This window comes from Lathyrus oleraceus, chromosome 5 (genome assembly GCF_024323335.1).
Source record: "Lathyrus oleraceus cultivar Zhongwan6 chromosome 5, CAAS_Psat_ZW6_1.0, whole genome shotgun sequence".
In the NCBI taxonomy this organism is placed as follows: Eukaryota; Viridiplantae; Streptophyta; class Magnoliopsida; order Fabales; family Fabaceae; genus Lathyrus; species Lathyrus oleraceus.
In genome coordinates this window covers 417,743,466-417,757,763 of record NC_066583.1, presented here as the reverse complement: position 1 = coordinate 417,757,763, position 14,298 = coordinate 417,743,466, and positions in this window count along the sequence as shown.

Sequence of the window (14,298 nt, the reverse complement as noted above, 5' to 3'; positions counted from 1 at the left end):
TGCATGACAACTCTAGGGCAGAGCTTCCCCATTTCTTCTAGACCTTTCCGAGCGTCTTCGATCTTGTGGCATGTAGTCCGTCCTATGGCAAAGAGGTAACCGCCTAAGACTCGATTCAGTGAGCTGCGACACCTACTGCTAGGACGTGAACACATTGCCCACTCTCCTTTGACACAACTGGTGTCCTCTTTTGTAAGTCCATGTTCAGATGGCAAGCCCTATGTAGCCGAACTACGACAACTCTGATTCTCATGTTCAGATGAGATGCGTAGGCACAAGATGCGATGTCTTGCCGAGTTTGACTAACAACTAACAACTAATCTTTGTTTGTTTTCGCCCTCGTTGCGATCGAGACATTCCCTTTCTCTTGCCCTAGTTGCAATCGAGACCCTTATTCCCGTAGTTAGTTGAACTACGTTTTGCTCTGATTCTCATTCCCGATGAGATACGTAGGCATAAGACGCGATGTCTTAGCGAGCACACTTATCCTTAACCCATAGGTACCCGAGCTACGAAGACTCTGATTCTCATATTCAGATGAGATACGTATGCAATGGATGCGATATCTGTGCGAGTCATTTTTCCCTTGACCCTTTTAGTAAATAGTACATTAGATAAACACACACCCTTTAGACAAGAACAAACAAGAGTGGATCCCGTAGAGTACTACGGATGCGTAGGGGTGCTAATACCTTCCCTTCGCATAACCGACTCCCGAACCCAAGATTTGGTTGCGAGACCTTGTCTTTTCCTTTCCTTTCTCCAGTTTACTTCGAGCGTTTCCCTTCCCTCCTTTGGGATAAATAACGCACGGTGGCGACTCTTCTGTCTTTTCTTCTTCGCCGGTTGTTTTTTCGCATACCGTATTTTTCGGGTTGCGACAGCTGGCGACTCTGCTGGGGACCGGTTTCCCTAAGCGAGTCCCTCCTAGCTTTTGTAGGTTTCTTGTTTGTTGGGTGTTTATTCTTTTGTACAGTCGTTTACTTTCCGCATTTACCTGCTTTACCTTATTGCATTCATGTACATATGTTTGTTGTATCTGTGGGTTCCGTGGGTTGTTTGTTTGTTGGGTTGGGATTGTTTTATGAGAGATAAGCCCACTACCCAGGCCTGAGTGTACACATAGGTGTTAGAGTGGATAGTCATGAGGCTTGCGTGGCATGTTGCTATGTTAAGTCGTTCATGAGACCCACATTCCAGACGAGGTTTTTGTTGGATATATTTTGTCCTATGGGTGTTCCATAACGACAGATATTCCTTTAGAAATCGTCGACTCTGGTGACCATTTCCCGAGAACTCAGTCGAGGCCTCTCCTCCGAGACGCGTTTATGTTAGCTCTGGTGGGCGCATTCTCGCTGCTCAATCCGAGGACCCCGAGACTGGGAACTTGCTTTAGGATATCCTGTTGAGGGGAGTCAGCAGAGGTCTTTTATCCCGTAATAATGCCAAACCTTCAGTGGTGAACGTATTATTCTCGACTGAAGGGCTGAAGCTGACAAACTTCTGTTCTTAGAACTTACCAGTGAGGGGCGGGCTAAATTCGGGAAACCTTAACCTCCAACAAACCCGGTTTTCTGGAGCAGAGTTTTGATATTATATTATATTCTTTAGTGGATTTTCTCTTCAGACAGTGCAACCCGACAGTTGCTCAAGCAGATACAGCAGTCCTGATCTCCATGTCACTGCATTACATTCACATCATCACATCATTCTGCATTCATATCATTTAACACATGTTTATCCATTTCTAGGGGGGTTACATCTTCTTCTTGATTCCGGTCGGGTTTTTCTGGTTCTCTTAAGATGGATGTTGGCAGAAAGAGACATGTCGCCTACCAGTTTCTAGTGGTTTGTTTGGAGCCTATTCAACAACTGATGAAGTTAATGGATCACGATTCTCTAGAAGGATTCCGGAAGGATTACGGTTTGATTCTAAGCTTCGTCAAGGTTCTCTCCAAAGATCAACATGATGCTCTATTCACACTGCTGCAGTTCTATGACCCTCCATTGAGGTGTTTCACATTCCCGGATTATATTTTGGTCCCTACCTTGGAGGAGATTGCCAGTTTTCTCAGAGTTCCCATCAAGTCACAGTTGTTGTTCTACAGTTCTGAGTTTTTGCCCGATCTCAGCATGGTTGCTTCGGCCACATATTTGGGGAAATCAGTCTTGAAGACTAATATGTGTCAGAAGGGAGGAGTCAGTGGTTTTCATTTGAGTTTCTTACTGGGAGAAGCAAAGAAGAAGCTTGAAGATGGTGACCAGAGGGGTTTCAATGTTGTGTTGGCTCTTTGTGTGTATGGGATTGTCCTGTTCCCTAATGTGGCAAAATTTGTGGACGTAGACGCAATACGCCTTTTTGTGTTGGGTAATCCAGTGCCGACCTTGTTGGGAGATTTCTTTCATTCGGTGCATCACAGGAATGAGAACAGAAGGGGAGGATTGGTGAATTGTTGTGCGCCTTTGTTTTATAAGTGGTTCAGTTCGCACCTACCCAAATCAGGAGCGTTCGTTAATGTCGAGGACTCGTTGAGTTGGTCGAAGAGATTGATGGGGTTGAGAGCTGAAGATATTTCTTGGTGGTCTGACCGGAACTTGCTTCGGGCGGATATTATTCACAGTTGTGGGAACTTCCCAAATGTACCGTTGGTAGGAAGAAGAGGAGGAATCAACTATAATCCTTCTCTAGCAGTTAGACAGTTTGGATATGCTTTAAGAACTTCACCTTTGGAAAAGGATGTGGAAGAATCTCTGTTTTTCCATTCTTCGCCTGATTTGGCTGTATCCCGTAAGGCAGCTGAGGCCTGGCTCAAGGTGATCAAGAGAGGAAGAACTGTGCTTGGAAAAGGAGATTGTAGAACTTACCCTCAGTATGGAGAGTGGCTTCAAGGAAGAGTTGAAGAGTTGGGTCTGCCGTTTCCAATAGAAGAACCTATGTATCCACCTACTCCTGCGCCGTCAACAATGGTGAGCCGAGAAGAGTATGACAAATTGAAAAAAGCCATGGAGGAGCTTCAAATTGAAAACTCGGAGTTAAGTGTGAAGTTGCAAGACTATATGCATCAATTCCATGAGGCAGAATATCAGAAGGGGGAAGCCGTCAGATTGCAAGGGGAAGCAGAAAGGAAATTAGCTGTGGAGTTGGACTTCTTCAGGAAGACAGACAAGGCCTTGGGATCATCCAGTTCTGAGTTGAAGCGAGTCAAGCAACAATTAATGGATGCTCATGGTAAATTGGCAGGGTGGCAAGAGCGATGGGATGCATTTTCAACTTCTCGGAAGGAAAAGGAGGAGGAGATAGTGACCGAACTGACTGGTCAGATGGAGAAATTGAAGACTTCGCTAAAGGAGAAGAACAATGAGCTTCTGTGCGCCCGTTCCACCAACCGTTACATCACCGATCAACTCAATGAGGCTCGAGGACAGATTGAAGAACTTAAGGTGTTGGCAGGTCTGAAGAAATCCAGACTTGAAGAGGTATTCGGGGAAGATGATGGGAATTACTACAGAGAGCACATCAACGAGTTGGATGGAGTTATTCACCAAAGGAATCTGCTTATCCGGCGTTTGATAGAATTCCCAGATCGTCCTGACACGATAGCATTGCTGGCTGAAGTGAAGAGCAGTCCTCATGGTTTGTACACAGGAGGCTGAGTCTTGATTATTGCTCCTCCTTTTATTTATTGCTTTGTTGTTGTGAGGTGATGATCCACAGGCTTGTTGTGGAGATCCTCTTTTGGATGTACTTTCGGCTAAAGCTCTTTTCCTTGAACTTGTTTGTATGATGGTTTCCCTTTATTGCATACTGATCTCAGAATTTTGTCCATGACTCGGTCTTCTTGCACTATTCACCTGATGTGAGACTGGAATCAAGGGGGTAGAATACCTTTTGGATTTGATAAACTTGTCATTGCATTTACATATCCATTTTCATATCTTGCATAACAGGTACCGCTGCGGTGTTCTCATACTATTTGGTGTTCCACTAGCAGGATAGCTGACTCAGGAATTCACCGGTACGGAACCCGCAGAAACCAGCAGAAAGCAATGGAAAGTCTACAAGCAGAACTTGCTGAGATGAGGGTCCGCATGAACCAGTTCATGGACGTGGTTCAGGGCGTAGCGCAGGGACAACAAGAGATTAGACAAATGATACAAAGGAATCCCGCAACTACCCAACCAGAGGTCGTGACTGATCCTCCAATTGCAGAGGTTAATGGACCGGGGCCTGTCCCGATCCCACATAACAACCACGATCAACAACCCATTCACGATGATCAATATGATCAGTTCTTGCTGCCAGAAGACTTTGGTTTGGGCCACGGCATGGATCCCATGTTCAGGAGATTAGAGGAGAGGCTGAAGGCGGTAGAAGGACAAAACCCCCTAGGGGTAGATGTTTCTGACTTGGGATTGGTCCCAGGCGTGAGGGTCCCCCCAAAGTTCAAGGTCCCAATCTTTGACAAGTACAATGGTAGCTCTTGCCCGAAGACCCATGTGCAAGCCTACTTCCGGAAGATGGTTGCATACTCTGATGACGAGAAGCTACTTATGTACTTCTTCCAGGACAGCCTAGCTGGGGCATCCCTGGAATGGTACATGAGGTTGGATAGAGCCCATATCCGTTGCTGGAGGGATTTGGCGGAGGCTTTTGTGAAGCAATACCAGTATAATGCAGACATGGCCCCAGATAGAACTCAACTCCAGAACCTGTCTCTTAAAAACAATGAGTGCTTCAGGGAATACGCTCAACGCTGGAGGGAGACAGCTTCCCGTGTTCAACCTCCCATGTTGGAAAAGGAGATGGCCAACATGTTCATGAATACGTTGCCTGGACCTTACCTGGAGCGTCTGGTGGGGTGCAATGCCTCTAACTTTGCTGATGTGGTCTCTACGGGAGAGAGGGTAGAGAATTACCTGAAGACCTACAAGAGCTACAATGGAGGTGGATCTTCATCAGGAGTAAAGAAGCCATTTATGGGAGGACAAAAGCAGAGGGAAGGGGGTGTGAATTCTGCATCTTCATATCAAAACAGGGATAACCGGAGGAATAATTTTCAAAACTATCATCAACAACCATATGTTGCGGCTGTGACCATTCCGGCTGCAACACCACTACAACAACAACAACCACAACATCAACAGAATCAATACCGACAACAGCAACCACAACGTCAACCAGCTCAGTATCAACAGCAACAACAACCAGGTAACAGACCCACCTATCAACAGAGGCAGAGGATGATGGACCGGCGTTTCGACACTCTTCCAATGTCGTGCACTCAACTGCTTGCCAATCTTCAACAACTACAACTTGTGCAGCTACGCACTCTGGCTCCTCCGGTTGGTAGACTTCCGGTGGGTTACGATGTTAATGCTAGGTGTAGTTTCCACTCTAGGGCACCTGGCCACAATATTGAGAACTGCAAAGCTTTTAAGCACGTAGTTCAGGATCTCATAGACTCAAAGGCTATTAATCTTGCACCGGCTCCTAATGTCGTCAACAATCCCATGCCACAGCATGGTGGTGCAAACGTGAATATGCTGGAAAAGGAAGCCAAGTCCGTTAAGGATGTGTTGAAGTTGAAGACTCCGTTGTTGGAAATTAAGGAATACTTGCTGAAGGCTGATGTTTTCCCCGGTTGTGGGAAGGGTTGTTTGGATTGCGCTATACAGGGTAAGGATTGCTTGAAACTGCAACAGGGTATCCAGGTTTTGCTTGACAATGGTACCCTCCAAGTTGAAGACTTGTCTGTCAAAGAATTTGCTGAAGGGGTAGTTGAAGAGGTGTTTGAAGACGCTGTTGAAGAATTCACAGATGTTGTTCCTGCTGATTGTGTATTTCCCATTGATGTATTTAATTTTCCAAATGTTGTTGATGATATACCAAACAATGTGTCTGATTTTGATGTAACTGAACTTGATTCTGGTGTTCCGGATGTTTTTGTTTCAATGAATGAGATTCCCGAGTATGACTATGATGTCGCTACTATCACCATCTTTTACCCGACTAATCAGATCAGTGTGCCAGAAGCGCAACCAGCGCCACCAGTGCGACCGGCCGCTATGACAATCACAACCCCTGGTCCTTTACCTTTCACTAGTGAAAGGGCCATTCCGTGGCATTATGGGGGGAGTGTATACACACACGATCATGGGGTGGAACGACCTTTGAAGGTAGAAGAGGGTCAAAAGTCTGAACTCGAAGTTGAAGGTCCCGCAGTGGACAATGTTGGTGGAATCGGGCGATTCACCAGGAGTGGCAGACTATTCTCGCCACCTGTTACCCAAGCTGATAGTGCTGATGCCGCGGCTAAGGCCAAAGGCAAGCAAGTTGTAAATGAGGGCACTTCTGCACCCCGGACTGGATCGGAGCCTACTTTCTCGAATGATGTGGACGAGCTCTTAAGAATTATAAAGAAAAGCGACTACAAAGTAGTCGATCAGTTGATTCAGACGCCGTCTAAGATATTTATTCTCTCACTCCTGTTGTGTTCAGAGGCACACAGGGAGGCACTTCTGAAGGTCCTTAACGCTGCATATGTGCCTCAGGAGATCTCCGTAAACCAGCTAGAAGGGATCATTGCAAATGTTCATGCGAGCAACGGGCTGGGCTTTACTGATTCTGACTTAACACCAGCTGGACACAATCATAACAAGGCTTTGCATATCTCAATGGAATGCAAAGACACAGTGTTATCTCACGTTATGGTGGATACAGGTTCCTCTCTCAATGTGCTACCCAAGAGAGCCCTGTCAAGGTTAGAAGTAGAAGGTTTGATCTTGAAACCTTCCGATCTCATGGTGAGAGCCTTCGATGGTTCTAAGAGGTCTGTGTTTGGAGAGGTAGAATTGCCAATTCAGATTGGATCACAAACCTTCAAGACCGTATTCTATGTGATGGATATCAGTCCCTCGTACAGTTGCCTTCTGGGTCGTCCTTGGATCCACAATGCTGGGGCAGTCTCCTCAACACTACATCAAAAGATCAAGTTCCCGGTCAATGGAAGAATTGTCACCGTCTGTGGTGAGGAGGACATACTGGTAAGTAACCTGTCTACCTTCAAGTACGTAGAGGTAGAAGGTGAAATTCATGAGACTCTCTGTCAGGCCTTTGAATCAGTTCAGATCAAGGATGCAGCGCCGGTGGAAGGGGTTAAAGCAGGAGCCCCTATCTCATCTTTCAAGCAGGCGCAAGCCTTGGTGGATTCAGGTGTTGCTCCCGGTTGGGGACGTCTGTTGGAGTTACCGATGAAAGACGACAAGTTTGGGATTGGGTATCAACCAGCGCTGACTTCTACAACTTCAACACTTCAGACTCGTCAGGGGCCGATTACTTTCTCTAGTGCTGGCGTCATCCAATATGGCCAGATCTCTGCGATCAACGATGAAAATGGGGATAGTGATTGCGACATCGACAACTGGGTGCGTCCGAGGATCCCGGGTGAAGTCATCAACAATTGGTCTTCCGAGGAAATTGTCCAAGCCACTCTTCTAGAGGAGTAACCTTTCTTGTTTATTCATGCATCTCCAAGTCTTACGTTCCGCCCAGGGCGTAATGACTCATTGTAGGGCTCATCTATGTGAATACCTGCATTGTTTATCATAAATGAAGGACGTCTTTTGCATTCAAAATCTTGTTCACTGTTTTTTCTATTTTTACAGTTTTCAAAATTTCAAAAGAATAAAATATTTGGCAATGTTTTGTTTAGTTTTCACTCACTGTTCGCACTCATAAGCACATACCATCACTCATGCAGATGCACATTACCGGATCCTATTGATAACAGTTCTGTTATGGCTCGCTTCGACTTCGAAAATCCAATCTTCCAAGCTGAAGAAGAGGGTGATGAAGACTGTGAACTCCCTGAAGAACTTGCCAGGCTGTTAAAGAAAGAGGAAAGGGTCATTCAACCACATCAAGAGGCTACTGAAGTGATTAATCTTGGCACCGAGGACGCCAAGAGAGAAATCAAGATAGGGGCTGCTTTGGAAGATGATGTGAAGAAGGGGTTGATAGAACTGTTACAAGAGTATGTTGACGTCTTCGCTTGGTCTTACCAGGATATGCCAGGGCTTGACACAGACATTGTGGTACACCGTTTGCCTCTCAAAGAGGGTTGTCCTCCGGTCAAGCAGAAGCTCAAAAGAACAAGACCAGAGATGGCTGTCAAGATAAAGGAAGAAGTGCAGAAACAGTTGGATGCAGGGTTCCTAGCGGTTACCAATTATCCGCCATGGGTCGCAAACATCGTTCCAGTACCTAAGAAAGATGGAAAGGTACGGATGTGTGTCGACTACCGGGATCTGAACAGAGCTAGCCCTAAAGATGATTTCCCATTACCTCACATCGACGTTTTGGTGGATAACACAGCTCAGTTCTCGGTATTCTCCTTCATGGATGGCTTTTCTGGCTATAACCAAATCAAGATGGCACCAGAAGACATGGAGAAGACAACTTTCATAACCCCATGGGGCACCTTCTGCTACAAGGTGATGCCGTTTGGTTTGAAAAACGCTAGGGCAACATATCAACGAGCTATGGTGACTCAGTTCCATGATATGATTCATCATGAAATCGAGGTTTATGTGGACGGTATGATTGCCAAATCTCAGACAGAAGAAGAACATCTGGTGAATCTGCAGAAGCTGTTTGAGCGTTTAAGGAAATTCAAGTTGAGGCTTAATCCGAACAAGTGCACTTTCGGGGTGAGATCTGGAAAATTGTTGGGTTTTATTGTTAGCGGAAAAGGGATTGAGGTGGATCCTGATAAGGTAAAAGCAATACAGGAAATGCCTGAGCCAAGAACGGAGAAGCAAGTCCGTGGTTTCTTAGGGAGGTTGAACTACATTGCAAGGTTCATCTCTCACCTAACAGCCACATGTGAGCCAATTTTCAAATTATTGAGGAAAGATCAGGCTATCAGGTGGAATGAAGATTGTCAAAGGGCTTTTGAAAAGATAAAAGAATATTTGCAGAATCCCCCTATCCTCATGCCTCCAGTCCCAGGGAGACCGCTGATTATGTACTTGACGGTACTCGACAATTCCATGGGTTGTGTTCTCGGTCAACACGACGAGACAGGTAGGAAAGAGCATGCCATCTACTACCTGAGTAAAAAATTCACAGACTGCGAGTCGAGATACTCAATGCTTGAGAAGACATGTTGTGCACTTGCATGGGCTGCTAAGCGATTAAGACAATACATGCTGACTCACACAACCTTACTGATCTCCAAGATGGATCCAGTCAAGTACATATTCGAGAAGCCAGCTCTCACCGGAAGAGTTGCTCGTTGGCAAATGGTGCTGACAGAGTACGACATCCAGTATACATCCCAAAAAGCCATCAAGGGGAGTATTCTGTCAGACTATCTTGCTCAGCAACCGATTGAAGACTATGAGCCGATGAAGTTTGATTTTCCAGATGAAGACATCATGTTCCTCAAGATGAAAGACTGTGAAGAGCCAGTTGTTGGGGAGGGACCTGATCCAGATGAAAAGTGGACTTTAACGTTTGATGGGGCCGTCAATGCCAGAGGAAGTGGAATTGGTGATGTCATTACCACTCCGAAAGGTGCCCACATGCCTTTCACCGCTCGTTTGACTTTTGAGTGCACAAATAATGAAGCTGAGTACGAGGCCTGTATCTTGGGTATTGAGCAAGCCATTGATTTGAGAATCAAGACTCTGGACATCTGCGGAGATTCAGCTCTAGTGATCAACCAAGTAAATGGTGATTGGAACACTCTCCAGCCTACTCTGGTCCCCTACAGAGATTACACGAGAAGACTGTTGACTTTCTTCACAACAGTAAAGCTGTATCATATACCTCGTGATGAGAACCAGATGGCAGATGCTCTCGCTACTTTATCCTCCATGATCAAGGTGTTTCGGTGGAACCATGTTCCTAGTATCGATGTTATGCGCCTTGATAGGGCCGCGTATGTGTTTGCCGCTGAACTAATGGTCGATGACAAGCCCTGGTATCACGACATCAAGTGCTTTCTGAAGAATCAAGAGTACCCTACAGGGGCATCCAACAATGACAGAAAGACTTTGAGAAGATTGGCAGGCAGTTTCTTCTTGAACAAAGACGATGTACTGTATAAGAGGAACTTCGACATGGTTTTGCTCAGATGCGTGGACAGACACGAAGCAGACATGTTGATGCAGGAAGTTCATGAAGGCTCCTTCGGTACTCACGTCGGCGGACATGCAATGGCTAAGAAATTGTTAAGGGCAGGTTATTACTGGATGACCATGGAATCAGATTGTTTCAAGTATGCTCGGAAGTGTCATAAATGCCAGATTTATGCTGATAAGGTGCATGTACCGCCGAATCCTCTGAATGTGATGTCTTCGCCGTGGCCGTTTGCTATGTGGGGCATTGACATGATTGGAAAGATTGAGCCGACTGCTTCCAATGGGCATCGCTTCATCCTTGTTGCCATCGACTATTTCACCAAGTGGGTCGAAGCAGCGTCATTCGCGAATGTCACCAGACATGTGGTTGCCCGATTCATTAAGAAAGAAATCATTTGTCGTTATGGGGTTCCTGAAAGAATCATCACCGATAATGGTTCTAATCTCAACAATAAAATGATGAAGGAGTTGTGTCAGAACTTCAACATTCAACATCACAATTCTTCCCCTTATCGTCCTAAGATGAACGGTGCTGTTGAGGCGGCAAATAAGAACATAAAGAAGATTGTGCAGAAGATGGTCGTTACGTACAGAGATTGGCATGAGATGCTACCCTTCGCCTTGCATGGGTACCGCACTTCAGTACGTACGTCGACCGGGGCAACCCCTTACTCCCTTGTGTATGGTATGGAAGCAGTCCTACCTGTTGAAGTGGAGATTCCTTCTCTAAGAGTCCTGTTGGATGTCAAGTTAGATGAAGCTGAATGGATTCGGACAAGGTTCAATGAGTTGAGTCTTATCAAAGAGAAGCGAATGGCAGCCATTTGTCATGGGCAGTTGTATCAGAGTCGAATGAAGAGAGCTTTTGACCAGAAAGTGCGCCCTCGATGTTTCCAAGTTAGAGATTTAGTGTTGAAAAGGATCCTTCCTCCTCAGACGGATCACAGGGGCAAGTGGACTCCTAACTATGAGGGACCGTATATCGTCACCAAAGTTTTTGATGGTGGGGCCTTAATGCTTGCAACGATGGATGGTGAAGACTTCACTTCCCCGGTGAACTCAGACGCAGTTAAAAAATACTTCGCATAAAATAGACCCGCTGGACAGTAAAAAGAGTAGTCCAGACAAAAAATGGGCATCCCGACGAACCAAGAAAATGAAAAGGTTCGGGAAAAAATTAGGGATTTAAAAATAAAAAGGTTGTACACCCGGTAAGTTGAAAACCTGAAAAGGCAACTTAGGCAAAAATGGGTATCCCGGTGGATTGAAAACCCGAAAAGGGCGATCCAGGTAAAAGTTAGGGATTTAGCGAATGACTGCGTTCTGAGTTAGTTCTGAATCTCATCTCATGTCGATGACTGGAAATTTTCGAGAGGTAGGAAACAGTCCAATCACCTTTTCAGAAGGCTGATCATCCAAAGGATCTTGAAGACGGGCAAGTCATAGCAGAATTGGAACCCAATAGAAATCCATTTCACATTGCCATTAGATTAATTTCCGTTTTATCTTCTGTGCGATTACCTCTTTCCAGGGATTGCTTCCTGATGTAAATGCCTATTCAGAGGCCATTCAATCAATAAAATCATGTTATTCAGTACATCTCTGTTTTCATTTTCATTTTACTGCTTTGTTTGCAAAAATGACGTCCGAACTTTTGATAAACATTGCATCATGAAACATAAGAGCTTCACAGGTACATGCTCAATGAACATGTAAAATTGCTGTAAATTTTAAGTACTTTGAATCATCTATTCAGAACAGATACACTCGGGGCATTTCCTTAAGATTCCCAGCAGTTTCTCACTACTGTACTCCCCAAGCGGTTGTTTCAGACTATACACTCCCTAGTAGAGTTAACAGTGCCAGACTGTATATCCCCAACGGAGTTAACAGTGTCAGACTATATATCCCCAGCGGAGTTGACAGTACCAGACTGTATCTTCCCAGCAGAAGCAGCTGCTCCTCAGAGTTCGATGCCAGATCGAGGATTTCAATCCCAGATCGATGATCTCTTTCCTGGAAGCATAACCTCGGTACCGTATCGGTGTTTGATCCCCCCTGCTGAGTCATCTCTCGTGGATTATGGTTGCCATAACCACTATCGCTTTCCCCAACAACCGTTTTGCAGCGCCGTTCTCTCCCCAGTCAGAGTCTCGGTATCTCGCCATTGCCAGAACACCGCGCGGCCGGTCATTTCCCCACATAGTTCATCATGCTGTGCATCTCCAACAGTAGTGCCAGGGTCCGGAAGATTATAATCATTTCCCCAACGGGATTCCTTGCTTCAGCTTGGCATTTTCCCCAGCATTTCGCATCCCTGCATGTAGAATCATATTGCATTGCATCCTCCCAAATCGCGTAGCATTTCCGTTTTCACGGAGCATTACGCCATCGTAAAATTCAAACATACGCATGCAAGCATAAAACATTCTCGGTATCCCAAGTGACAAGCCAGAAGTTTGTTTCCAGTGCTCAGACTGATGGTTGTTCATGACTTATTATCCCCAGCATGGGTCGTCGGCCCACGTGCCGCCTCAATTATTATTGTTCCCTATCTCTGCCGATGCTAACAGGCATGAAGTTTCCGGTATCCAGACCGAAGTGGCATTCAGGCCAGTTTTTCCGGTATCCAGACCGAAGTGGCATTCAGGCCAGTTTTTCCGATGTTTAGATCGAAGAAGTTTCCGACACCAGGTCGATGCAACCTGTGGCATTCAGGCCAGTTTCCGGTATCCAGACCGAAGTGGCATTCAGGCCAGTTTTTCCGGTATCCAGACCGAAGTGGCATTCAGGCCAGTTTTTCTGATTTTCAGATCGAAGAAGTTTCCGACATTCAGGTCGAAGTACTTATGGCATTCAGGCCAGTTTTTCCGATTTTCAGATCGAAGAAGTTTCCGACAATCAGGTCGAAGTACTTGTGGCATTCAGGCCAGTTTTTCCGGTATCCAGACCGAAGTGGCATTCAGGCCAGTTTTTCCGGTATTCAGACCGAAGTCGCACTCAGGCCAATTTTCCGGTATCCAGACCGAAGGGGCATTCAGACCAGTTTTTCCGATATTCAGATCGAAGAAGTTTCCAACACCAGGTCGATGCAACTTGTGGCATTCAAGCCAGTTTCCGGTATCCAGACCGAAGTGGCATTCAGGTCAGTTTCCGGTATCCAGACCGAAGTGGCATTCAGGCCAGTTTCCGATTTTCAGATCGAAGAAGCTTCCGACATTCAGGTTGATGCAACTTGTGGCGTTCAGGCCGATGTTCCGGTATTCAGACCGAAGTGGCATTCAGGCCAGTTTCCGATTTTCAGATCGAAGAAGTTTCCGACATTCAGGTCGATGCAACTTGTGGCATTCAGGCCAGTTTCCGGTATCCAGACCAAAGTGGCATTCAGGCCAGTTTTTTCCGATTTTCAGATCGAAGAAATTTCCGACAATCAAGTCGAAGTACTTGTGGCTTTCAGGCCAGTTTTCCGATTTCCAGATCGAAGTGGTGTTCAGACCAGATTTCCGGTGATCAGACCAACATTGATACTCTCATATTCCGATGCTTAGTGTTCAGACTAATGTACGGCGTTCAGGCCATGGGTATTCCTGTGTTACCATTTATTTTAGTATCCAGGTCAACTTTCTGTTTCGGTACTCAGGCCGATTTTCACCGTACCAGACAGATTCTTCTTTTGAGATTGCTTCTTTTCCGATTCTGACAGGCATTGTTAATTATTTCATAGGGATTCAGGATCAAAATCCGGGTCTTCTTAATATTTAACCATCTCCCACTATGATCATATGAAGAGTGTCCTGCCTCATATTCTCTAGTTGAAGACGCTTAAATAGGGGCAACTGTCATACCCCGATTTTGGTCCTAAATTTTTTATGTTTTTGTATGAGGATTGTGGTTTTGATCCAAAGTCATGGTATTGTGATTGTGGATACCTCTATGGTCTGGGTCATCTGAACAACCAAGTTTCTTGTGTTTCTAGCCACTTGCCAGTCATGTTATTGGTTCATGGATACTATGTCAAAACCCTAACCTTATGGTCTTATTTCATGGTTTTGTTCATACACATTATCAGTCAAGTTATTTTCTTTTTTTTCAAGAGTCAAACATTCAAGTTATGATTAAACCAATTGTGAAACCAACTTCAAACCATTTCAA